This window comes from Lagenorhynchus albirostris, chromosome 1 (assembly GCF_949774975.1).
Source record: "Lagenorhynchus albirostris chromosome 1, mLagAlb1.1, whole genome shotgun sequence".
Classification (NCBI taxonomy): domain Eukaryota; kingdom Metazoa; phylum Chordata; class Mammalia; order Artiodactyla; family Delphinidae; genus Lagenorhynchus; species Lagenorhynchus albirostris.
This window is the reverse complement of record NC_083095.1, coordinates 136,188,229-136,214,809: the sequence shown is the minus strand read 5'-3', so window position 1 is coordinate 136,214,809 and position 26,581 is coordinate 136,188,229. Positions and strand designations below refer to the sequence as shown.

The following is a 26,581-nucleotide window of genomic DNA, read 5'->3' as shown; positions in this document are numbered from 1 at the left end:
CCAACAGCCCTTATTATCCAGGTCTTTCATTTTCTGTGTTCTGACACTTTGACATCTGGGGCCTTGCTGATCCTGGAGGGACTACTCCACCCCCACCCTCGTCCCAGGTCAGCCAATTCCTAGAGATAGCAAACAACTCGCTCAAATGGAAAGGAACCAATCCAGAGCCCACACCCCCACCATCTCTTTTATGGAGCTCTCACCCTCCTGGCCACCATCCACCTGCCCTAATCACCCCAGGACCAGGTACCAGACAAACAGGGACAGGCCATATGTACCCAAGGCTGCTGAAGGCATTCCGGGTCCTAGCCCTGCTTACCCTGCCTCACCAGTTCCATTCCATGGAAACCACAATAAAGGCTTTTGACCACATTTTCCCCTCACGCCCTCTGCCTCCTGACTGTCCCTAGTGCTTCCCTGTGTGGCCCTGTATGGCGAGCATGCCTCCTGTTTCCAGGGAACTGTAAGATAAACTTCCTTCCTTCCTGACAGTCATTTCTGTGTCTGCATTTTACCATGCCTGATTAAAACATATCCTTAAAATGTCAGATGTAGTGAATGGACTTGAGGACACGGGGAGTGGGAAGGGTAAGCTGGGATGACATGAGAAGGTGGCATGGACATATATACTCTACCAAATGTAAAATAGCTAGCTAGTGGGAAGCGGCCACATAGCACAGGGAGATCAGCTCGGTGCTTTGTGACCACCTAGAGGGGTGGGATAAGGAGGGTGGGAGGGAGGGAGACGCAAGAGGGAAGAGATATGGGAACATATGTATAACTGACTCACTTTGTTATAAAACAGAAACTAACACACCATTGTAAAGCAATTATACTCCAATAAAGATGTTAAAAAAAAAATGTCGCCCTACAGGTGAATAAAAAAGTAAATAGCCTCAAGAAAACGTAGGCAGCCAGTCAAGATGCCAGCACCTCGAGTTAAGTTTCCCTCATTTTAGCAACTGGAGAACCTCTGCTAAGGGCTGCCCACGTCTACAGAGCCTCTGTAGCCTTTTCTGTTCCCAAAATCCTCTAAAGGGGAAACTCACCGTCATGAGATATCTGAGGACAGCCTTCACTGTGAGAGACAAGGACAGAAACAAGAAAGATCCAAGAAGAAACAGTCAATGAAAGGAATGAAAAATTACCTCTTATAAAAGTAATATTCTCACAAAAATTCAAGAGGATATTGCATTTAGAAAAACAAATGGCAATATGGAAGTTAAAACATGATCTATGAAATACACCTTTATAAATAGGTGGGAGGTTTGGCTGATAAGAATCACTGAGATGAAATGTAAGACCGAAAGGATGAGGGCCTCAGAGTAAAGGCCAAGGAAGCGGAAGAGACATGGGGGCGGGGGTGGGTAGTGGGAGGGAGAGAAATCACACAGAGAAATTGTAGAGCTGAAAGAAACCCCTCCAACATGAAGGCGAAGAAAGGTGTTTTTAAGAACATTAAGGTGCCAGAGAGCTTGTTTCTTATGTATATTTTCTTGGTCATGGACTTGAGCATCAGCTCCAGAAAAATGAGGGTGAATACTAAGGAAGAAGAAATAAACTTTCAGACCAAACCTAAAGATCTGGAAAAGGAATTTTCATGATGAGCTGTGTAGTGGGTCTAGAAAAAGGGGCGGGGTCCAAATTACAGCAAGATATAAGGGGTCTCTGAAGAGAGTAAAGTGGATTCAGAGTAATGAAGAGAAGAAACTACAAGGTGGAAAACACCGTGGATTTGACTAAGGGCACATTGTTTTCAAAAATCTTTAATTAAAAAAAGCCACCAGAAACTTCAGGAAAAAACTGTACAAGAAAGCCAAGGTTTGAATATGAAACAAAAATGTGATGAAGCTTAAAGAAAGAAGGAAGGGAGGAAGACTAAGCTACAATAAAAAGATAATCCTCTGAGATGAAAAAGGACACATCCACCCCCTGACTTCCAAACACACTCAGGGAGAGAGAGAAGGAGGAAGGCTCAAGATGTAAATATTCTTTGCTTCACTGCAGTCTGTACCTGACTGTCTTAATGACACACAAACAGTGACTGGGAACCAAATATCTGAGGATGTGGACCTTCACAAACTCACCCTGGATTTTACCCTGCTTTTTAAATTAGGTTCTCTGGAACCCCAAGATTCTGTGGAGGTGCTTCAGATTTCTGCAAATGTTTGATTCCAGTATTTTCTTTTCCTTGTGTTTCAAAATGCATCATCAGATGAATGGATAAAGAAGATGTGGCACACATATACAATGGAATATTACTCAGCCATAAAAAGAAACAAAATTGAACTATTTGTAGTGAGGTGGATAGACCTAGAGTCTGTCATACAGAGTGAAGTAAGTCAGAAAGAGAAAGACAAATACCATAGGCTAACACATATATATGGAATTTAAGAAAAAAATATCATGAAGAACCTAGGGGTAAGACAGGAATAAAGACACAGACCTACTAGAGAATGGACTTGAGGATATGGGGAGGGGGAAGGGTAAGCTGTGACAAAGCGAGAGAGAGGCATGGACATGTATACACTACCAAACGTAAGGTAGCTAGCTAGTGGGAAGCAGCTGCATAGCACAGGGAGATCAGCTTGGTGCTTTGTGACCGCCTGGAGTGGTGGGATAGGGAGGGTGGGAGGAAGGGAGACGCAAGAGGGAAGAGATATGGCGACATATGTATATGTATAACTGATTCACTTTGTTATAAAGCAGAAACTAACACACCATTGTAAAGCAATTATACTCCAATAAAGATGTAAAAAACTGCTAATAAAAGTCCAAAAACACTCAAATAATTGTTTGCAAAATTTTAACTCTTCAGACACTACCAATGTATTAATTCATGTGGCCCGTTTAACTTCTTTTCTGGTGGACGTGAAACTAAAACTCCTATTGCCATGAATACTGCATGTATTTGAAACTCTTGAAAATGAGTCACCCAGTAAGATTTCAGTTTTGCATGATTGCTCTTTAAAAAAAAATTCACATTTGAATCTACAATTCCAGCACAGAACCTGCATCTGCCTTGGCACCCCTTCCCCCACCCCCCACTCCGCAGCAGCAACAGCAGAAAGCACTGTGTGATGCTTCCATAGCTTTGCTTATTTTAAGCTTGGGTGTCATCCTGGCTGATTTTTATATTTATAATAAAGGCTGTGGGCATCTGTTAATGATTCAATTCTGAAAGAAAATAAAATTCATACAGCTCTTTCTCCATGGATTTGGAGCAGTTTAATTGAAAAGACTCTTGAGATCACAAGGCAAATGGGTAAAAACAAGATAAAAATCTGTTGCTAATGGCTGTGTGACTCAGTGATTTCTGAATACCGTTCAACCAAAATAGAATATTGAGATAAATGTACCACTGTCATCATTATCAAAATCTTAATACTCACTGTGGAAGTTTTAGGGTTCTTCCCCAGGGGCAAATTGATTTTATACGTAAATGATATAAAAGTAAACTCTGGTCATAATTATGTGCTAATACCACTTCATCTGTTTTGACCATTAGGGCTGGAGATAAGGTTTGTTTGAAAAAGGGTTCTGTTGCTAAAATCTGAGTCTGAAAACACGGAGGGGATGAAGTCCCTGTGAAACATGAGTGACCAAAACCACTGCAAGGACCTGCCAGGCGACAATATCAGTGATGTCCATTGGGTGCCAGCTGACAGTGACCTTGAGGCCACATGGTATCACAGCCTTGCAGCCAGCAGATTCTGGTCACCCTGGAGGCTGGGTGGGTTCACAGAACTCAGCTCACTCTTCCCTCTGTGCTGGTGTGCACCTGAAACTTTCTGTATTAAACTGTTAGAAAACAGTCAAACATACATATTTTTTCTTGACTACTAGAGGACAGGATACACCCTCAGAACTTTTGATGACCCTGGCACGTGGCCCTTCACTCCCCTCAAAACCTCTTCCCTCCAGCAGCCTTGGTCCTCGTCCAGGTAGTAATGGACAGATGAGCCTGCACTTGGTGTGAGGGGAGCTCTGGGCACTCCCACTGAGAAGTGCCCATGGAGAGGAGGGATATTTAACCCCAATATTGAAGGTGCAGGTCCTACGTCATCTGTCAAGTAGTCAGGAGCAGAGGACATCTGGACAGGCTCTAAGGATGGGCAGAAGGCTCACAGGTTCTGTAAGCCTACCAGGAAAGGTGGGCGTGTCCCCAGAAGACAGCGTAGTCTGATCACACACCTGGAGGTAGGCTGGACTGAGGGAAGCTTCATGAAGGTGAGGTTTGCCTGGAGCAGGAGTGAATGAGATGTTGTCCCAAGCAGCAAGGCTAATACAGGGGCTTGAGGGCTAACCACTGGTGGCTATGCCTACAGGACCCAAGGGCCCATCCTTAGGGGAGGATTACAAACTGTGCTTCCAGACGTCAATGGCAGCACAGGCAGGCAGAGCCCAAGGGACACAGGTGAACCCTGGTGGTCTGGGTTAAGACTATTTCCTGCTCCCCATCCACAGGGTCTGACACAGTGCCTGATCCCAGCCCTGCAAAGGGCTCCTGGCCCTGGAAGCAGAGCCCTCTGATCCCAGCTTGGTGCAGCCCCTGCTCATCTTGCCCCGCAACACTGACCCCCATCTCTGAGCAAAAAACCCCAGGTACACTGCACTGCTGTCGAGAGCACACTGTGGGCTCATGAGGTGAGGACTGTAATGAATAGGGTCTCAGGCGCCATCAGACCCATTCCCTCTGAGCTCACATGGTCCTCAAAAGAGAGAGAGGGAAGAGCAGAAAAGGCGAAAATGATCTTAACTGCTCTACCACAAAAAAGAAATAATGATTATGTGATGAGGATAGGGGTGTCAGCTAATGCTACAATGGTAATCATATTGCAATATATATGTATTTCAAATCAACACAATGTACACGGTAAACATAAAATGTTGTATATATATATCTCAATTGTATCTCAATAAAAATAATAAAATAAAATTTAAAATATTGTAAGAAAAAAAGTAAATGAATAAGAAAGAGGAAACCCATCTATCTCAAAAGACTGTCAATCTAAGGTGCCATTTATCTTAAATCTTTTAAGGAATAAAAGCTGCCATGGATCAAAGATAAGATCAATAAAACTAAAAGCTGGTTCTTGGTGAAGATAAACAAAATTGATAAACCATTAGCCAGACTCATCAAGAAGAAAAGGGAGAAGACTCAAATCAATAGAATTAGAAATGAAAAAGGAGAAGTAACAACTGACACTGCAGAGATAAAAAGGACCACGAGAGATTACTACAAGCAACTATATGCCAATAAAATGGACAACCTGGAAGAAATGGACAAATTCTTAGAAAAGCACAACCTTCCAAGACTGAACCAGGAAGAAATAGAAAATGTAAACAGACTAATCAAAAGCACTGAAGTTGAGACTGTGATTAAAAATCTTCCAACAGGGCTTCCCTGGTAGCGCAGTGGTTGAGAGTCCGCCTGCCAATGCAGGGGACGTGGGTTCGTGCCCCGGTCGGGGAGGATCTCACATGTCACGGGGCGGCTGGACCCGTGAGCCATGGCCGCTGGGCCTGCGCGTCCGGAGCCTGTGCTCTGCAACGGGAGAGGCCGCATCGGTGAGAGGCCCGCGTACAGAAAAAAAAAAAAAAAAAAAATCTTCCAACAAACAAAAGCCCAGGACCAGATGGCTTCATAGGCGAATTTTATCAAACATTTACAGAAGGGCTAACACCTATCCTTCTCAAACTCTTCCAAAATATAGCAGAGGGAAGAACACTCCCAAACTCATTCTACAAGGCCACCATCACCCCGATACCAAAACCAGACAAAAATTTACCATTGCAACAAAAAGAATAAAATACCTAGGAACAAACCTACCTAAGGAGACAAAAGCATGGACTTATATATACTACCACATGTAAAATAGATAGTTAGTGGGAAGCAGCCGCATAGCACAGGGAGATCAGCTCGGTGCTTTGTGACCACCTAGAGGGGTGGGATAGGGAGTGTGGGAGGGAGACGCAAGAGGGAGGGGATATGGGGATATATGTATATGTATAGTTGGTTCACTTTGTTATAAAGCAGAAACTAACACACCATTGTAAAGCAATTATACTCCAATAAAGGTGTTAAAAAAATAAAAATAAAAACAATACATTGGTAACAGCAAAAAAAAAAAAAAGCTGCCAATTACATGTTAAGATACCGCTGATGCCCAGATTTCAGAGGAAAAAAGTCTGTAGAGGATAGATTAATTTTATTTCAAAAGAGAGTAGTAAGTCCTTTCTCTGGATATTTTGATTTTGTTATGTATTTTATTCTAAAGTGTTAAGGACATGTTAAAATGATAGCAAGGTGGCTTGTCACAGACCATGACCAAAAAGTCTTGAGCAGAACTGAAATTTCATGGTCGTTTCTACCTTTCAGAGATCCCAGGAGGCAGACATCCAGGTATCAGCAGGAGGCTTCCAGAAGAATCTATTCAAGATCCTTTCTTTACCCACCAATTTATATGTTAAATGGCATATAACATGGATTATAACAATTGGATGTAACATTGGATGAATTATAACCATGTTATAAATAATATGGGATAATGTTATCAAAGCCTGTGTCAAGTTTCTGGGCTCCCAATATTGTTCCTTGATCAATAGGACTGTTCCTGATCCAGTACAACATCATCTTAATCACTACAACTTAGTGGAAATGTATTTGGCAGGGCAAGTCTCCGACAACTTTGTTCTTTTGTTTAAAAATTATCTTACCTACCCCTGGCCCTTTACTCATCATTAAGTTCTAGGATCTACTTGTCCAGTCCCATGAAGACCCAGCTGAGACTTTAGTTGGAATCACATTAAATTTACAGACTAGTTTGGGAAATTCTGACATCTTTATGATACTGAGTTTTCCCAGAAATAAATATATAACTCACCATTTATTTTGGTCTTAGATTTATTTATTGATACTTTTTAACACCTGCAAATACTGGAAAAAAGTCATATAGTTGATGAATGATGGTAATTTAGTTTATTCCTTTCTAATCTTTAATATTTCATTCTTTTACTTTTCTTGTTATTTAAGATTCTTATCATTCTTAAGATATGTTTTAAGTGATGACAATAGGTATCTTTATTTTGTTCCACATACAGAAACTTGTAATGTTTCAGCATTAAATGAACTTTTGGTAAACACCTTACATCAGGTTACACAAGTTTTCTTCTATTTCACAAATAGGTATTAAATACCATCAACTGATTTTTCCCCAGCTACCAAGATGATCGTGTGATTTTTCTCCTTCATTCTGTTAATATTGATAGAATGAATTATATAAATGAATTTTTCTAAAGTTAAACAAAACTTATTTTTCATTAGAAAACTAAATTTGTTATGATTTTTTAAAAATTATTGCTAGATTTAGTGAGTTAATACTCTAGTTAAGATGCATACATACATGCTCATAAGTGATACTGTATGCTAGATGGAACTTGCCTGCAAAACCCACTTTTTCGAATTTCTTTTTAAAAACATATCAATCAAGAGAATGAAAAGGCAAGCTTCAGACTGGTAGAAAATATTTGAAAAAAGATATACATGATAAAGACTGCTATCCAAAATATACAAATGACACTTAACAGTAAGAAAACAACCCAATCAAAAAAACCTTGAACAGACACCTCAACAAAGAAGTTATCAGGGAATTGCAAATTTAAACAACCAGATACCACCACACACCTAGTAAATGGTCAAAATGCAGAACAATGAGAACACCACATCTGGCAAGGATGTAGAGCAACAGGAGCTTTCATTCATTACTGATGGGTACGCAAAATGGAACAGCCACTTTGAAAGACACTTTGGCAGCTTCTTACAAAACTAAACATCCTCTTACCATACAATCCACCAATCACACTCCTTGGTGTTTACTAAAAGGAGTTGAAAACTTATGTCCAGACAGAAATCTGCACATGGATGCTTAAAGCAGCTTTATTCATAATTGCCAAAACTTTGAAGCAATCAAGATGTTCTTGAGTAGGTGAATGAATAAATAAATAAACTGTGGTATATCCAGACAATGAAATGTTATTTAGTCTTAAAATGAAATGAGCTATTAAGCCATGAAAGACCTGGAGGAAGCTTAAATGCATACTACTAAGTGAAAGAAGCCAGTCCGAGGGCTACATACTGTATGATTCCAACTATATGACATTCTGGACCAGGCAAAACTATGGAGACAGTAAAGTTCAGTGGTTTCCAGGAGTTAGGGGGAGAGAGGGATAAATGGGAGGAGCACAGAGGATTTTTAGGGCAGTGAAGCTAGTATGTACTATAATGGTGGATACATGTCATTATACATTTGTCCACATCCATAGAATGTACAACATAAAAAGCAAACCCTTAGTGTAAACTATGGACTTTGGGCGATCGTTATTTGTCAATGTTGGCTCATCGATTGTAACAAACATACCACTCTGGTGAGGGTGTTCATAATCGGGGAGGCAGTGCATTGTGGGGGCAGGGCTATGTGGGAAATCTCTGAACCTTCTCAACTATGCTGGGGACCTAAAACTGCTCTAAAAAATAAAGCATATTTTAAAGATAGATAGATGATAGATAGGTAGATAGGTAGAGAGATCCAATTATCTTGTCTATTTTTCTATTTTGTCTAGAATCAGCTTATATTTTTCTAGAAAAAATAATTTCTGGCTAAGTTTCCATATTCAGTGGCATAAAGTTGTCCATAACATTCTCTCTTCTTTACTTTCTTGATAATTATTCCCTAAGTTGTGTTCATTTTATTAGTTCTTTTTAAAAGCAACTTATTCTTTCTTGATTTCTATCTTATTTTTCTCATTTAATAAATTTCTACTCTTTTCTTTATTCTTCCTTCTCTTTACTTAATATTATTTTTTTCCTAACTTCTTGGGATTGGTAATTAATTCACAAATTTTAGTTTTAAAATCTTGCCTAATGTAAGCATTTAAGGCTATGGATTTCTCCCTACATATATACACACATGCACACACACATTCACACACACTAAAGTTTTTTTTTTTAATTCACATTTGGGTACTTAGTTCTCCAGATATGTATTTTTAGTAGAACAAGGACACATCTGTTTTTCTATATGTGTCTATCTGTATCTATTTCTCTACATTAGATGAGGCTTGTTAATTATGAAGTTCTATATCCTGACACATTTTTTCCTTCTTGAACTATCAATTACTAAAAAAAACAGTACATTAAAATCTTCTACCACAATTATGGATTTATCTGCCAATTTTTCTTCATTTGTTTCAAAGCTATTTTATTAGGTGCATACATGTGAAATTTGTTAAATATTCTCAGAAATTGTTTCTTTTTTATCATTATGACTTGATCTTTAACCTTAATTGCACCTTTTTTCTTATAGCGTGTGTGCGTGCACATGAGAGTGCGTGTGTGTGTACATTTTCCTGTTATAAACATAGCCATTCTAATTTTATCTTATTCTTGTTGGCCCAGTATATCTTTTTCCTTTTTTTTTGTCTCTTGTGTACTTATGCTTTAGTTCAAATATATATCCAAATGGTGTGTGTGTGTGTGTATATATACACACACACACACATATATATGTGTGTGTGTATATATATATACACACACAAATGGTGTACAGTTGGATTTTTTAAAAATATATAGTTGGGGGATCTCTGTCTTTTTAACTAGCTGCCTAATCCTTTATCTTGTCTGTTACAATGTTTGGTTTTATTCCTACTATTTAATTTTGTGCTTTTTATTTCACCGTCCTTTGATTGCATTTCCCTCATTTCTATAGGCTTCTCACATTTTCTTTATTCTTTCCCTACTCACTTCTTACCTGTCTGGAAGTTTAAAAAATTATTCTTATGCTTCTGATGGTTATTCTTACATTTTTTTAATCCCTTTAAAACAAACATGTATTGTTCTTTTCTAATTACAGAAATAAAACATATTCACAAAAAGGGAAATACAGAAAACACTTGGTAGGGACGCAATAATTATGAGGTGACTGAAGGAACAAAAATTAAAATTACCCACAATTCTGTAACTCAGAGGTAACCTCTTCAACATTTTTTCTGACCTTTTTCTATGCATGTGGATACATCGGTTGTATATAATGCACATGCATACATACAGATATTTTAAACAAAATTTTAGATCTTACATACAATACTCTTTAGAATTTGCTTCTTTTCCCCACTTTAGCAATGTATCATAGACAGTTTCAATTTTTACATTTTTAACGTGTATACTTTACTCAGAGTTGACAGCTCTATGTTCTGCCAGAGCAACTTAAGTCCAACTAAGTGCTTTACCTACAAGTACCATCCAAATACTGCCTTTCATGTTACTATTTTCCATCATTTTAATCTCTCTTTGTTTTTCACCCTCAAGTTCATCATTATTATTATATACGTTCACAACTATTTATATTTACCTGAATTTTTAACAATTGCGTTCCTTCTCATACCCTGTTCCTAAATGTATATTCTGGTAGTTTCTTTAATACGTGTATTTCTGGTATTTCATCATGGCAGTTTACCTCTTCATGGTAACCTCTTTAGTCTTTGTTTTCCTGAAAATGTCCTGATTTTGCCCCTCGTGTAAAGAAGGGTTTAGCCAGGACAGAATTCTACATTGATGATTATTTTCTCTCAAAATTTAAAGTTACTCTTATTTTTTTCTGTCTTCTACTGTTGCCTCTAAAAGGCCTGCAGTCAGTCTAATCGTCATCCCTTTGTAGCAAACTATCTTTTTTTCTTTCATTTTTTCCAGTATCTCCTTAGCTTTGGGCGTTCTGCTGCTTTTAGCAAAGTTGTCTAGGTGCCCGTTTCTTATCATCTACCTTTTCTCAGACTTCTTGTATCTCTTGAAACTGAGGATTTATGTTTTTCATCAATATTATTAAATTCTCAGCCATTCTTTTGGAACATGGCTTCTGGAGGAAAAAGTCGTATTTCACCGGAAAACTGCATCCTCTAAAAGCATACAGCTCTGAGCAAGGCATGGGACTACGTCTGAGCTCTTTGGAAGCTCTTTGGAAGCTGCAAGCAGAGGATAGATGCATAAATTATGTGTTGTCTGGGAGTGATTTCACTGGTGGTGATTTGACTTCCTGCGCCCTGTAAATAAACACATTTTATGTCCACTTACAATGCATCTCAACATCCCTTTACTTCATATACATTTGTCCCGGTTTGACTTTTCCTTTAATTGGATCTAACATCTGCCTTGTTCCCTCATGTCTTGTGAGTAAAATAAATTCTTTAGCATGTGTTCGTTTTTTATATCTGTATATGGGTCACAATTTTACCTTTCCTCTGAAAAATCATCTCCTAACACTTCTCCCACGTTCTTTCTATTATTTCCTTCTACAATACCAGCCACCACGTGTGGGAGCACCTACGCAAGAGAGGAACTCATATGCCCTGTCTCACAAGGTTACATGTGGGGTCGATCCAGGATGGGGTTCATGCATCCACATCTGTTTTCTGCATGACCTCAGACACACTGTGCTATTATTTTGATGACTCTTCCTATTTTTGACTTATTTGCAAAATAATAACAGTACCCTTCTCAAAAAGGTTGTAAATATATGTAAAACATTTGGACCAGGACCTGGTACATAGAAGCACCATTCACCAATGCATCCATTCACCATTCTTTCATATTTTCCACCTATTTAGCTGGCTATGATTCATCTAGGAAATTACCTCTACTCCTTTGACCATGTCTCACCTGACACCCAATGCTTCTACTGAGTTTTTAATTTTTTATTTCATTGAAATGTTGCATTAGTTTTACAATGTTGTGTTAGTTTTACAATGTTGTTAGATTTACAATGTTGTGTTAGCTTCAGGTGTACAGCACACTGATTCAGTTATACATACATACATATATATATATATATATATATATATATTCTTTTTCAGATTCTTTTCCCTTTTAGGTTATCACAAAATATTGAGTATAGTTCCCTGTGCTATACAGTGGGTCCTTGTTGTTTATCTATTTTATCTACTGTAGTGTGTATATGTTAATCCCAAACTCCTAATTTATCCCTCCCTCACCCTTCCCCTTTGGTAACCATAAGTTTGTTTTTTATGTCTGTGGATTTATTTCTGTTTTGTAGATAAGGTGAGTTTTTAATTTTGATGCCTACATTTCTCATCTCTATTAATTTTATGTCATTTTTTTCAAAGCTGTTTTTTAAAGAGTGCTTTGCGTTTTTCTTGCATTTTCAATTCTTAATTGTATTTAATTATTTAAACATTATTTATTAGTTCCTATTATATAAAGTTTAGATCCAGATCTGCAGTTTGTTATGTCTGATAATATTTGCTCCAAGGGAGGTGCTATTTATTTATGTATCTTTTGTAAGTTTAATTTTCAACTCACCTATTTGCATATGTTTGTTTGCCTTTAACAAACAGTCTTTGCAACGTTTGCTGTAAAATCTAATGAAGGGTGATATAGAGCAAGAGCTCAGGGGACACAGATGCAGCCACGGTGTTGGTGGAAGCGAAATGACAAGGGGGAGGGGGGTAGAAGAGCAGAGCCCTATGGCTGTCGCCTCACAGCTTTCCAGCCCCCACTCCTGGACACCAACCACTGTAGTTTGTGCTGTTTGTCAGGTGGCAGAAAACTCAGGGTTCAAACACTGATGCACCACTATGGAGCTTGGACAGGGCACACCTCAGCTTCCAGACGCCAAAACTGGGATGAATCTTCAGCCTCCAAGCCCCCTGATTGTGACATGGAGCTTCCCCCACACAGCCAGAAACAGGCAAGCTTCCTGTTCACCTTCCTGCACTGAGAAGGAGATACTCCTCCAGCCCCCTTCTCAGATAGGGCAGTGTTTCCACAGCAGTCGGTTCCAGCCCACCTGGTCTGGGCAAGTGGGTAGGGCCCAGGTGTCACCCTTGCCTCCCTAGGAGAGTTGTTTGGTGACCCAGGACCCAGGATAACTGCCTGAGCTCCCAGGGCTCCATGTGGGGAAAGCACGGGCCTCCATCCTCCCGGGCTGCTCAGAGCCCCTGCAGTCCCTCCAACACAGAGGTCAGGCAGCCCACTTCATGGATGTGAATGAGTCCATGAAGTAAAAGTGAGTTTTCCATTTCTGAGCTGTGTAACCTGTGATGTCCTTTCTCTCCAGAGCCATGAAACAAAGAGGACAAAATAAAGCTAGCCACCCCTGCTGGGGAGGGGAGAATTTCTGCCACTGGTACCCTTGGTTACTTTTCACACAAGGACTGTGAATCAGGTGTGGAAATTCAAACGTGAGTGAAGGTAAGTAGAAAACACAGAGGGAAAGGTGCTGACTTTGCACTCTGCCCACCTGTGTTTCAGTGACCTCTGACCTGGCATGTATGCCACCATGGGAACTTCCCACATAAGTGGGGCCACCAAATCCATGCCTGAAGTTCCCCAGTAACTGGCTGAAAAGTGACCAGACTAATCTTCTTAAGGGGAGCTTTTCCCTTTAGATTGAAGATAGTAAAGAAATTGATCAACATTCATCTGAATAAATATGAAATCTAAGTAAACTAAGCATATGTACTTGCTATGACAGTATAAATAAAATCTAAAAATGACAAAACAGAAATATTGTTTTTATCTTCAAGAAGTTAATCTAAATATTTCCTGCCTAAAATTATATTAAGTATTTCCACCAAAACACTGAAGCAAGAAGTGCTTCAAGTGAACCAAGCTGGTATAACGTGTTTGGAAAGAAATTTCACAAAATGTAATAAGAGGATTTAAGAAGCTTAAAAATTCCATGTTTCGTCTTGGAAAATAAGATTAAAATAATTATAGTCACAAATATGTTTATTACCAATTTCAATAAAACAAAAATTAGAGCTCAGACTTTCAGTTAGGGAGAGAATAGACACTTTTACCTATTTGCATGGACTGAACTGCACCTCCTCCAATTCATATGTTGAAGTCCTAACCCCCAATGTGAATATATTTGGAAACAGAACCTTTAAGGAGGTAATTAAGGTTACATGCAGCCATAAGGATGGGTCCGTAATCCAATAGGACTGGTAGCCTCATAAGAATAGGAAGAAATTAATATTCATATTCTCTCTCTCTCTTTTCCATAGAGGACACAGTGTGAAGGCAGGCATCTACAGGTCAGGATGGGATCGTTCACCAGGAACCCAATTGGCTGGCAGAAATAAACGTCTCCATTTTTATGTATCCATTACAGTCACTTTAAGAGTTTCTTGGGAATAACACAGTATATAAATAAATAAGAAATAAAATGTAATGGCCTGGGGATTCTTCCCCAAATAAATATTTACTTTAGTGAAAAAAAATGCCCAGAGTATGGTATTTTGTTATTAGTGTTTTGCAGCACTATTACTTCCATTAACTATGCCTAAAACTCTTAACATAAAATATAAATAAACATAGGACCACTGTGAAAATGAAGAGAAGGCAGAAGGACTGACACAGTCCCTGGGTTTTCCATTTGTCTCTTATATTCCAAACTGAGTACTGGAGAAGCATCAACAGGTGCAGAGAAAAACAACAACAACAAAAATGTCCTGAGAAAAGCAAAATGACCAGGAAAGGGCAGCCAGGGAGACAGAAAACTTTTAAGTAATAGTCCTACCTCAGCTAAACATCAAAGGAACCATCAGCAGAGAGGTGAGGCCTGTAGGCTACCAACCAAATTACATATTCCAAGAAAATATTATCAAAACAAGCAAGATCAACTATATTATTACCAGATAAACTAGACTTTAGAGGAGAGAAAATTACAAAGGGCAGATATAAATTTACATACTGATAAAGACTCCACATACCAAGAAGACACAACAATCATACATTCTTTCCCAAACGAGCTGAAAAGCTGAAAAGTATGTGAATAAAATCAGAAGGAAGTAAAAAAAAAAAAAGAAAAAGAAAGAAAGAAATATACAAATCTACATTCTTCAACACTCCTCTCTCAACACTTGATGAGAGGACAACTAGACAGAAAATCAGGAAAGTCACAGAACTTCACACACCATCAACCAATATGGCCTAACTGACATAAAACCTTTTCCCCAACACAGCAAAAACACATTGTTTTCAAGTCCCCATGGAGCATATACTAAGACAGACCACAAACTGTGCCATAAAAACCTCAACAATATTAAAAGAATTTAAACCATATGGAGTGTGATTTTCCACAATGGAATCAAATTAAAAACAAGTAAAAAGGAGACAACATGAGAATTTCCAAACACTTGGAATCTAAACACTAAATTTCTAAATAATCTATGAGTCAAAGAGAAAGTCTATGGTTGGAAACTCAAAAGATAAAGTGAACTGAAAAAACTAAAAATACAGCTTATCAAAATTTGTGAGGTACAGGTAGAGTGCTGAGAAAGAGATGTATAGTAGTAAATGCTTATATTAGAAAAAAGTCTCAAGTCTGTAACTCTATGCTGACTCCTCATGTAACAAAAAAAAATGAAGAGAAAAATAAACTCATAACAGGTAGAGAGAGGGAAATAATAAATATAGGAAGAAAAATCAATGAAAGTGAGAAAAGAAAAATAGGGAAAATCAATGAAACAAAAATCTACTTCTTTGAAAAGATCAATTAAATTGACAAGCCGTGGCTTCCCTGGTGGCACAGTGGTTGAGAGTCCGCCTGCCGATGCAGGGGACATGGGTTCGTGCCCCGGTCTGGGAAAATCCCACATGCCGCGGAGCGGCTGGGTCCGTGAGCCATGGCTGCTGAGCCTGCGCGTCCAGAGCCTGTGCTCCGCAACGAGAGAGGCCACAACAGTGAGAGGCCCACATACCACAAAAAAAAGAGGGGAAAAAAAAATTGACAAGCCAATATCAGGAATGAATTTGAATATATCACTACAAGCCCTGCACACATCAAAAGAATGACAAAAGGATGTCACAAACAACTCTTCACATATAAATTTGACAGTTTAGATGAAATACACCAATTCCTTGGTTCCTTGGAAAGCACAACCTACTAAAACTTAAACAAGAGGATATAAATAAGCTGAATAGTCACAGAATTATTAAACAAATTGAATTACTAATTTTAAAATTCCTGAAAAGAACCCTCTAGGTCCTGATGGTTTCACTAGAAAATTCTACCAACAATTAAGAAGAATTAATACCAATTCTATAACTCTCTCCCAGAAAATAGAGGATGAGAGAATATCTATCAACTCATTTTAAGAAGCTAATATTATTCTGAAACCAAAACCACAAGGACAGTACTGAAAAAAAAAAGAATAAGAAAAAAAATAGAAACGTATAGAGTACATTCCCTCACAGACACAAAAATCCTTAATAAAAAATTAGCAAATACAATTTGGCAGCATATATAAAGAATTATACACATAACCAAGTGGGGTTTATTCCATGAGTACAACATTGGTTGGAGTATTTCAAAACTGATCAATGAATCAACCATATTAAGAGGCTGAAGAATAAAAAGCAGATGCTTATACCAATTGGTGCAGAAAAAGACACTGATAATATTCAACACTCATGCAGAATAAAAACTTTCAGAACACTGGAATAGAGGGGAACTTCCTCAGCCTGATAAAGAACATCTACCAAAGAAACCACAGCTAGTATCATACATAATGGTAAAAAGACTGAATGCCTTCCCTCTAAGATCAGGAACAAGGCAGATCTTATTCCTGATCTTTCAACACCCTTATTCAACATAATACTGGAGTCCTCACCAGGAAAGCAGAAGAAATAAAGGCATAGAGATCAGAAGGAAAAAAAACTGTCTTATTTGCAGTTGACGTGATGATAGAAATCATTTGCATGACTATGTAGAAAACCCCAAGAAATCTCTAACAACAACAACAACAAAACCCCACAACAACTCCTAAAACTAATACATGAGTGGAGCAAGGTCAGAGGATACAAGGTTAACATTTTAGAAAAATTGTGAAGGAGGGTTCAAGATGGTGGCATAGGATGATCCTGAACTCACCTCCTTCCACAGACACAGCAGATCCACAACTACATATGGGATAATCCCCTCATAAAGGACCCGAAAGCTGGAGGAACAGAATCTCTACAACAAAGAGTAAAAGGACAACACTGAGACGGTGAGGAGAGGCAGAGAGATGTGTCACCAAGGAGGAAACCACACCCTGGCTGTGGTGATCCACAATCGGGAGGGATCACAAAGGCCCAGATCTCTTCTCTGAGGAGTGAGGGATTCAAGCTCCACACCAGGCACCCTGACCCCTAGATCCTGCACAGGAGAGACAAGCCCCCAAAACACCTGATTTTAAAAGCCAAAAGAGAGTGCTCACTTTGGCAGCACATATACTAAAATTGGAGCAATACAGAGAAGATTAGCAGGGCCCCTGCATGAGGATGATGCACAAACTTGTGAAGCATTCCATAGTTTTTGCACTTATTTACAAAACAGAAATATACTCACAGACATAGAAAACAGTTTTATGGCTACCAAAAGGGGAGGGAGGGGATAAATTAGGAGTTTGGGATTAACATATACGCACTATTATATATAAAACAGATAAACAAGAACCTACTGTATAGCACAGGGAACTATACTGAATATCTTGTAATAACCTATAATGGAAAAGAATCTGAAAAATAAAATATATATATATTTTATATAACTGTATCACTTTGCTATACACCTGAAATTAACACAACATTGTAAATCAACTATACTTCAATAATAAAAAAAAAAGAAAAACCAAAAGGGAATACATCCAGGGCAACCACAGAACTGAGAGAAGAGAAAATTCATTCTTAAAGGGCCCACATGCAGACTCACTCAACCCAAAAGCCAGCATAAAAACACCAGATTGAAAAGCATATAGACTGTAGGTCAAGGGGACCCACTTACTAACCTTGAAGCATCACCAGAGAGGCAAGAACTATTTCAGATGCTCCCTGGGGAACGCAAGACAGTGCCAAGAACCATCTTTTGCCATTTCAGACTACCTTGCTAATACTGGTGCTGGTGGGCACCACTTTGAAATTCTTGCTCTAACTTGTTAGCACCAGTGTGCCCCACTGAGAGCCCCACCCACTCCTGCCACATCAGCCCCACCTACCAGTCAGTGCAGCCATCACAGGTAGACCTCCAAGCCAGTCTGGGGGGTTGCCTCACTCATCAGCACACCACAGAAGCTGTAGCTAGGCCCCTCAGCCATCCTGGAGGGAAGCCCAGCCCACCAGCATGCTACAGAAGCAGCTGTGGCCCCACCATAGAGGAGGGTGCATGCAGCCCCAATAGGGGACAACCCTTGAATGCCTGGCTCTAGTGTCCAGGCAGAATTGCACCTCTGAGCCCCACAAGACATTTCCTAAATAAGGCCACTCCTTCAAGACTGGGAAGGATAGCTGATTCACCTAATACATAGAATCAAAGAATTAAGAAAAATGAGGAGACAGAGGAATATGCTCCAATTGGAAGAACAAGTCAAAACCTCAGAAAAATAACTAAATGAAATGGAGATAAGCAATCTACCTGACACAGAGTTAAAAGTAATCGTTATATAGATGCTCACCAAGCTCAGGAGAAGAATGGATGGACACAGTGAGAACTTCAACAAAGACAGAAAATATAAGAAAGTACCAAACAGAAGTTACAACTAAGCTGAAAAATACACTAGAAAAGCTGAACATCAGACTGGATGAGATAGAAGAACAAATCAACAAGCTGGAAGACAAAATGGAACTCATCCAGACAGGGCAGTAAAATGAAAAAGAACTTAAAAAGCAAAGATACCTAAAGGGACCTTTGGGACAACATTACATTTGCATTATAGGGGTTCCAGAAGAAGAGGAGAAAGAAAAAGGGTCAGAAAAATTATTTGAAGAAACAGTGGCTGAAAACTTCCCTAGTCTGGGGAAGGAAACAGACTTCCAGGTCCAGAAAGTGCAGCAAGTTCCAAATAAGAGGAACCTATAGAGTCACACACCAAGACATATTATAATTAAAATAATAAAAGTTAAGGATAAAGAGAGAATCCTAAAAGCAGAAAGAGAAAAACAACTTGTTATGTACAAGGTAAACCCCTAAGGCTATCAGTAGATTTCTCAGCAGAAACTGTACAGCCCAGAGGCAGTGGCATGACATATTCAAAGTGCTGAAAGGAAAAAAAAACCAAAAAATTTCCAGCCAATAATTCTCTACCCAGCAAGGTTATCATTCAGAATTGAAGAAGAGATCAAGATATTCCAAGATAAGTAAAAGCTAAAGGAGTTCATCACCACTAAACTGACCCAATAAGAAATGTTAAAGGGACTTCTTTAAGCTGAAAAGAAATGGCACTAACTAATAATAAGAAAACATACAAAAGTAAAAATCTCACTGGAAAGGTGAATAATAAATATAGTAAATTAATCACACAAAACAAGCATGAAGGTTAAAAGATAAAAGCAATAAAATTAACTAAAATTATAATAATTACTTAAGGGATGCATGAAATAAAGAGATAAAATGTGTCATCAAAAGTATAAAACATGGGTGGTATTAAAAAGATAAAGTTTTGGAATGTGTTCAAACCTAAATTGCTACTAACTTAAAACAGGCTACTACTTACACAGGATGTGATATGTGAACCTCACAGTAGCCAAAAGGAAAAAAAATTATAGTAAATACACAGAAGAAAATAAGAAAGGAATCTAAACATAACACTAAAGAAAACCACAAAACACAAGGGAAGAGAAAAAGAGAAGAGGAATAAAAGAGAGAGGAACTACAAAAATAGCTAGAAAACAATTAATAAAATGGCAATACATACCTATCAATACTTACTTTAAATGTAAATGGACTAAATTTGCCAATCAGAATACACAGAGTAGATGCATGGACAAAAAACCCAAGACCCGTAAGTAGGTTGCCTACAAGAGACTCACTTCAGAAGAAAGGACAGGCACAGACTAAAAGTGAAGAGATGGAAAAAGATATTCCATGCAAAGGGAAATGAAATGAAAGCTGAAGTAGCCATACTCGTATGAGACAAAATAGAATTTAAATCTAACAGTGAAATAAAAAACAAAGACAGGTATTATATAATAATGGGGTCATTAGAAATTAATCACAAGAAAAAAATGGGGGGAAAACCCCACAACATGTGGATATTAAATAACATGCTACTGAAAACCAATGGGTCATCAATGAAATCAAAGGAGAAATCAAAAATTACCTAGAGAGAAATGAAACAGAAATATGACATACCAAAATCTATGGGATACAGTAAAGTGGCTTTAAGAGAAAAGTTCTTATCAATACAGGCCTACCTCATAAAACATGAAAATTCCCCCCCAAAAAATGTAACTTTGCACCTAAAAGAACTAGAAAAAGAAGAATAAACAAAGCCCAAAATTAGTAGAAGAAAGGAAATAATAAAACTTAGGGCAGAAATAAATGAAATAGAGACAAAAAGCTATAGAAAAGAGCAACAAATCTAAGAGATGGTTCATTGAAAAGACAAAATTAACAAACCTTTAGCTAGACTAACCAGAAAAAAAAGAGAGGACTCAAATAAATAAAATCAGAAATAAAAGAGGAAAAGTTACACTAATACCACAGAAATACAAAGGCTCATAAGAGATTATTACAAACAATTATGCACAATAAATTGGATAACCTAGAAGAAATGGATAAATTCCTAGAAACATACAAACTTCTAAGACTGAATCATGAAGAAATAGAACATCTGAATAGACCAATCAATAGTAAAGAGACTAAAACAGTAATCAAAAATCTAACAAAATCCCAGGACCAGATGGCTTCACTGGTGAATTGCATATAATATTTAAAGAAAATTTAATACCCATCTTTCTCAAACTCTTCCAAAAACTGAAGAGAAGGGAAACTTTCCAAATATATTTTACAAAGTCAGCATTACCCTGATACCAAAACCAGATAAGGGCATGACAGAGAAAAAAATTTTAAAAAAGAAAAAGAAAGAAAAATACAGGTCGATATACTTGATGAAGATAGATGTAAATATCCTCAACAAAATATTAGCAAATTTAATCCAACAATACATTAAAAAGATCATATATCATGATAAAGCAGGATTTATTCCAGGGATGCAAGGATGGTTCAAATCCATGTATCAATCAATGTGATACATCATATTAACAAAATGAAGAATAAAAATCATATGATCACCTCAATAGATGCAGAAAAAAGCATCTGATATAATTCAACATCCATTTATGATAAAAATTCTCAAAAAAGTGCCTATAGAGAGAGTGTACCTCAACCTAATAAAGGCCACATATGACAAACCCACAGGTAACATCATACTCAATGGTGAAAAGCTGAAAGCTTTTCCCCTAAGATCAGTAATAAGACAAGAATGCCCACTCTTGCCACTTTTATTCAACATAGTATCAGATGTCCTAGCCTAGAGCAATTAGGCAAGAAAAAGAAATAAAAGGCATCCAAATCAGAATGGATGGCATCCAAATCAGAATGTCACTGTTTGAAGATGACATGATACTATATAGAGAGAATTCTAAAGTTCCCACCAAAATACTGTTAGAACTAATAAATGAATTTAGTAAAGTCACAGGATACAAAATCAATATACAGAAATCCATGATATTTCTATACACTAATAACAAACTACCAGAAAGAGAAATTAAGAACAACCCCATTTACAACTGCATCAAAAAGAATAATATACCTAGGAATAAATTTAACTAAGCAGATGAAAACCTGTACACTGAAAACTATAAGACACTGATGAAAGAAACTGAAGAAGACACAAATAAATGGAAAGTTATTCCATGTTCATGGATTGGAGAAATTAATATTGTTTAAATGTCCATATTACCTAAAGCAATGTACAGATTCAATGCAATCTTTATCAAAATTCTAATATATTTCACAGAACTAGAAAAAAGAATTCTAAAATGTGTATGGAACCACAAAAGATCATGAATAACCAAAACAATCTTGAGAAAGAAGAAGAAAGCTGGAGATATCATGAGCCGTGATTTCAAACTATACTACAAAGCTATAGTAATCAAAACAGTATGGTACTGGTACATAAACAGACATACAAGTCAATGGAACTTGAATTGAGAGCCCCAAAATAAACTCACACATATATGGACCACTGATTTACAACAGAGGAGCAAACAACATATAATGGAGAAATGATAGTCTCTTCAATAAATGGTGGAAAACCTGAGCAGCCACATGCAAAACAATAAAACTAGACCACTATCTTACATCATAACAAAAATTAACTCAAATGGATTAAGGACTTCAATGTAGGACCTGAAACCATAAAATTCCTAAAAACAAACAAAAAACATAGGTGGTAACCTCATTAACATTGGCCTTAGTGATGTTTCTGTGGATCTAACTCCAAAGACCAGAGGAACAAAAGTGAAAATAAACAAATGGGACTACATCAAACTAATAAGCTTCTGAAGAGCAAAGAAAAGCATCATCAAAATAAAAAAAGCAACCTCCTGAATGGGAAAAGATATTTGCAAATCATATATCTGATAAGGGGTTAATATCAAAAAATATATGAAGAACTCACACAAATCAACAACGACAAAACAGCCCAATTAAAAATAGGCAGTGGATCTGAATGGACATTTTTCCAAGGAAAACATAGGGATGGCCAACAGGCACATGGAAAAAATGTTCAACATCACTAATTATTAGGGAAATGCAAATCAAAACCACAGTGACATATCATCTCACACCTGTCAGAATGGCCATCATTGAAAAGACAAGAAATAACTAACATTGGAGAGGATGTGGATGAAAGGCAATCTTTGTACACTGTTGGTGGGACTGTAAATTGGTACAACCACTATGGAAAACAGTAAGGAGACTCTTTAAAAACTTAAGACTAGAACCATCATATGGTCCAGCTATTCCACTTCTGGTTATTTAGTCAAATAACACAAGAACACTAATCTGATTAGATACATGCACTTCTACGTTCATTGCAGCATAATTTACAATAGCCAAGATATCCTAACAACCTAAGTGTCCATCACTGGATGAATGGATAAAGAAGACACACACACACACACAATGGAATACTACTCAGCCATTAAAAAAGAATGAAATCCTGCCATTTGCAACAACATGGATGGACCTTGAAGGTATTATGCTAAGTGAAATAAGTCAGACAAAGAAAGACAAATACTGTATGATTACACTCATGTGTGGAATCTAAAAAGTAAATAAATAAACAAACAAAATAAAGCAAAAACAAATTCAAAGGTATAGAGATCAGATTAGCGGTTACCAGAGGGAAAGGAGGCTTGGGGAATGGGCAAAATGAGTGAAGTGGGTCAACTGTATGGCGATGGATGGTAACTAGACTTGCAGTGGTGATCACTTTGCAGTGTATACAGATGTCAGATTATAATGTACACCCAAAATTTATATAATAAACACATATAGTATATAGTATGTCTATATACTAGTAACTATAGAAACTAAATGGAACTATGGAAACTGAATGTTCAATACCATTTATAATTGCTAAAAAAATGAAACTCTTAAATATAAATCTAACAAAACATGAACAGGACCTGTATACTGAAAATTACAAAATACAAAATTACAAAATACCCATGAAAGAAATCATAGAAGATTTAAACAAGAGATAAACACAATCACACGTCGGGAGAGTCAACATAGTATGTCAATTCTCCCCAAAATAATCTGTAGGTTTAACAAAGTTCCTATCAAAATTCCAGTAAGATTTTTGTAGACATGGACAAGGTCATTCTCAATTTATAGAGACAGGCAAAGAAACTAAACGATCTAAAACAATTTTGTAAAAGAAGAATAAAGTAAGAGGAAAAACTCTAATGTTAAGCCTTACTTAAAGCTAAAGCAAACAGGGCAGTATTGCATTGGTAGTGGGACAGACACAGATCAATAGAACAGAACAGAGAACCCAAGAGTAAACCCACACAGATCTGCGCAACTGACTTTATCAAGGATTTGAGGCAATTCAAAGGAGAAATATAGCCTTTTCAAAGAATGGAGTTGGAGCAATTGGAAAACCATAGGGGAAAAGAACTTTGACCTAAGCCTCACATATTATACAAGAATTCACAAAAATTAACTCAGAATGAATCACAGACTTAAATGTAACTCTTAAAACTATAAAACTCAGAAGAAAACAGGAGAAAATCTTCAGGACATAGGTGTAGGCTAAGATTTCTTAGACTTGACACCTAAACACAATCCATCAAGTAGATTTCATGTATATAATTTTTTTAAAAATTTGCTTTGTGAAAAATCCAGTTAAGAATATGAAAAGATGCCATATAAAAAATAAATAAAATAAAATTCAAAAACAAAAAGAATATGGAAAGACAAGCTATAGAAGGATAAAAAATATTTTCAACACATATCTGAAGAAAGACTCACAGAATATATAAAGAACTCTCAAAACTAATAGTAAAAAATAAATAATAACAAAACCCAGCAACAATCAAATTAGAAAAAAGGCAAAAGAAATGATCAGATACTTGATTAAAGAGGATATGCATAACTAATAAATACATGGAAAATGTTCAATATCATTAGCCCTTGTGGAAATGCAAAACCACAATGCGATATTACTACATACCTAACAGAATGACCAAAGTAATAAATAATGGAAACATCAAATCCTTGTGAAGAGGCAGTGTAACTTGAGTCACGTATTTCTGAGGAGAATGTAAATGGTACAGGTGCTCTGAAAAAGGGTATGACAGTGTTTTTAGAAAACTAAACATCTATGTATTATACAACCCAGCAATTATACTCTTGTGTAATTTATACCAGAAAAATAAAAACGTATGTTCACCTAAAAACCTTTACATGTATCTTCATGGTAGATTTATAATACCTAAAAACTGTAAACTCCCCAAATGTCCTTCAATCGATAAATATTTAAACAAATGTTGTACATCTATACCATGGAATGTTATTCAGCCACTCTCAAGAGGTTACATACTGTATGGATCCATTTATATAATATTACTGAAATGCCATAATTCTAGAGATGGATATCCTATGAGTATGTGCCAGAGCTTAACTGTAGGAGGAGTTACACAAATCTACACATGTGATGAAATTGCTTAGAATTATGCACACACACAAATGCACATATGTAAAATGGGTGAAACCTGAATAAACTCTGTGGATTGTACCAATGTCAATTTCTCAGTTATGACATTTTACTGGACTTATTTAAAATGTTATCACTGGGGAAGACTGGGAAGGATAGGAAGATGTACCTCCCTGTACATTTTTCTCTGTTTTTTTGTGAATCTATAATTAGTTCAAAATAAAAAGTAGAATTATTTTTTTTGTTTTTTAATATTCTTAATAAGCACTTTATTTTTTTGAATTTTTGAATTTTACTTTATTTACTTTTTTATACAGCAGGTTATTAGTCATCCATTTTAGAATTTTTTAAAAAAAATTAAGACACCAAATATCCAATAATGGTCAATTAAAATATATCATCTCAATGGAATCTTATGTTACCATGAAAATTATAATTAGGAAGTGCCCATAGAAACATAGAAAATGTTTATAATTACTGAAAAATGCAGTCATTATAACCACATCAAAATGTATTAAACGGATGGACTGACAGATATATAAAATGACATTTAGCTGTTTAGGGAAGGGAGGATAGAAATGAAGCAATTTGACTTTGTAATGGCCAACGATACTGCTCTTTTGAACCATGAAGACTTTTTTTTTTTTGCTCTCAATCTGAAGTTGGCTTTCACAATAAATGAGGTAAAACGGTCAACAAAGCCAAGATAAAAAGAATGTGACAATGTCCACTGGAAGGTCAGGAAGAACTATCACCTTCAAACCCAGATGCCACCTGCCACAAGCCTTTAGAGGCACCCACTGGAAGTCTATAAAATGGAACCCATCCTATGTTCTGCTTACTGAGAACATCAAAGGACCTATGTTATAGCCATAACATATCCTGCCTGTTGATTACAAAATGCATAAGGAATCCTGTAATAATTCCCTAAAGCATTAATGCACCCTGGGAAAATGAGAATACCTAGGTAAGTACCAGGGAGAAGCACTCAGATGGTTAGAATCAAGTTCCCATTTGTTCATTTGCCATAGGCCACCAATGTCGTGAGCATCCTTCATCATTCAGTTGGTCTCTCTCTCTGGACAGCAAGAGGGAGACAAGAATTTAATTAAGGTTATTGTATGGGCTGAAATTCATGACATCAACCCCCCCCCCAAATTCCTCCTAGTTTCCACCTAATTAAAGATATGTAAGTTGGTATTTGTGCCCAGCAGGTCAGAGTCTTTCAAAGTTTGGTCCATAGACCACTTGTAGCAGATTCCTCAGCTGTACTCCAAACCTGCTGTATCGCACCCTGAGGGAGGTAGAGATGAAGCCCCCATTGCTAACAAGTACTTGGGAGTTTCTTAAGCAGAGCAGAAGCCAGAAAATCAAATCAGAAAAGTCAAAATGAGCCGGAAGATTGAGAGTACCCACATGGTTTGCAAGGACTCAGAGGACCATACCAAAGAAACCTCTGAGCAGCCTGGGAGTTTTTAAAGCCCATTGAATGTCTCCTCATGAACACTCTGACCTG

At 37.2% G+C, this 26,581-nt stretch overlaps 1 protein-coding gene and 1 non-coding gene across 2 annotated transcripts in view; one reads left to right on the top strand and one right to left on the bottom strand.

The window, feature by feature from the left end:
* The window catches only part of CHRNA7 (cholinergic receptor nicotinic alpha 7 subunit), a 124,685-nt gene that overhangs the window by 17,608 nt on the left and 80,496 nt on the right, over positions 1 to 26,581 (bottom strand). The gene's annotated exons all lie outside the window — the stretch shown is intronic.
* LOC132504491 (U6 spliceosomal RNA) lies at positions 17,270 to 17,376 on the top strand. Its single transcript, XR_009534914.1, has one exon. It is a non-coding gene; the product is annotated as a U6 spliceosomal RNA (small nuclear RNA).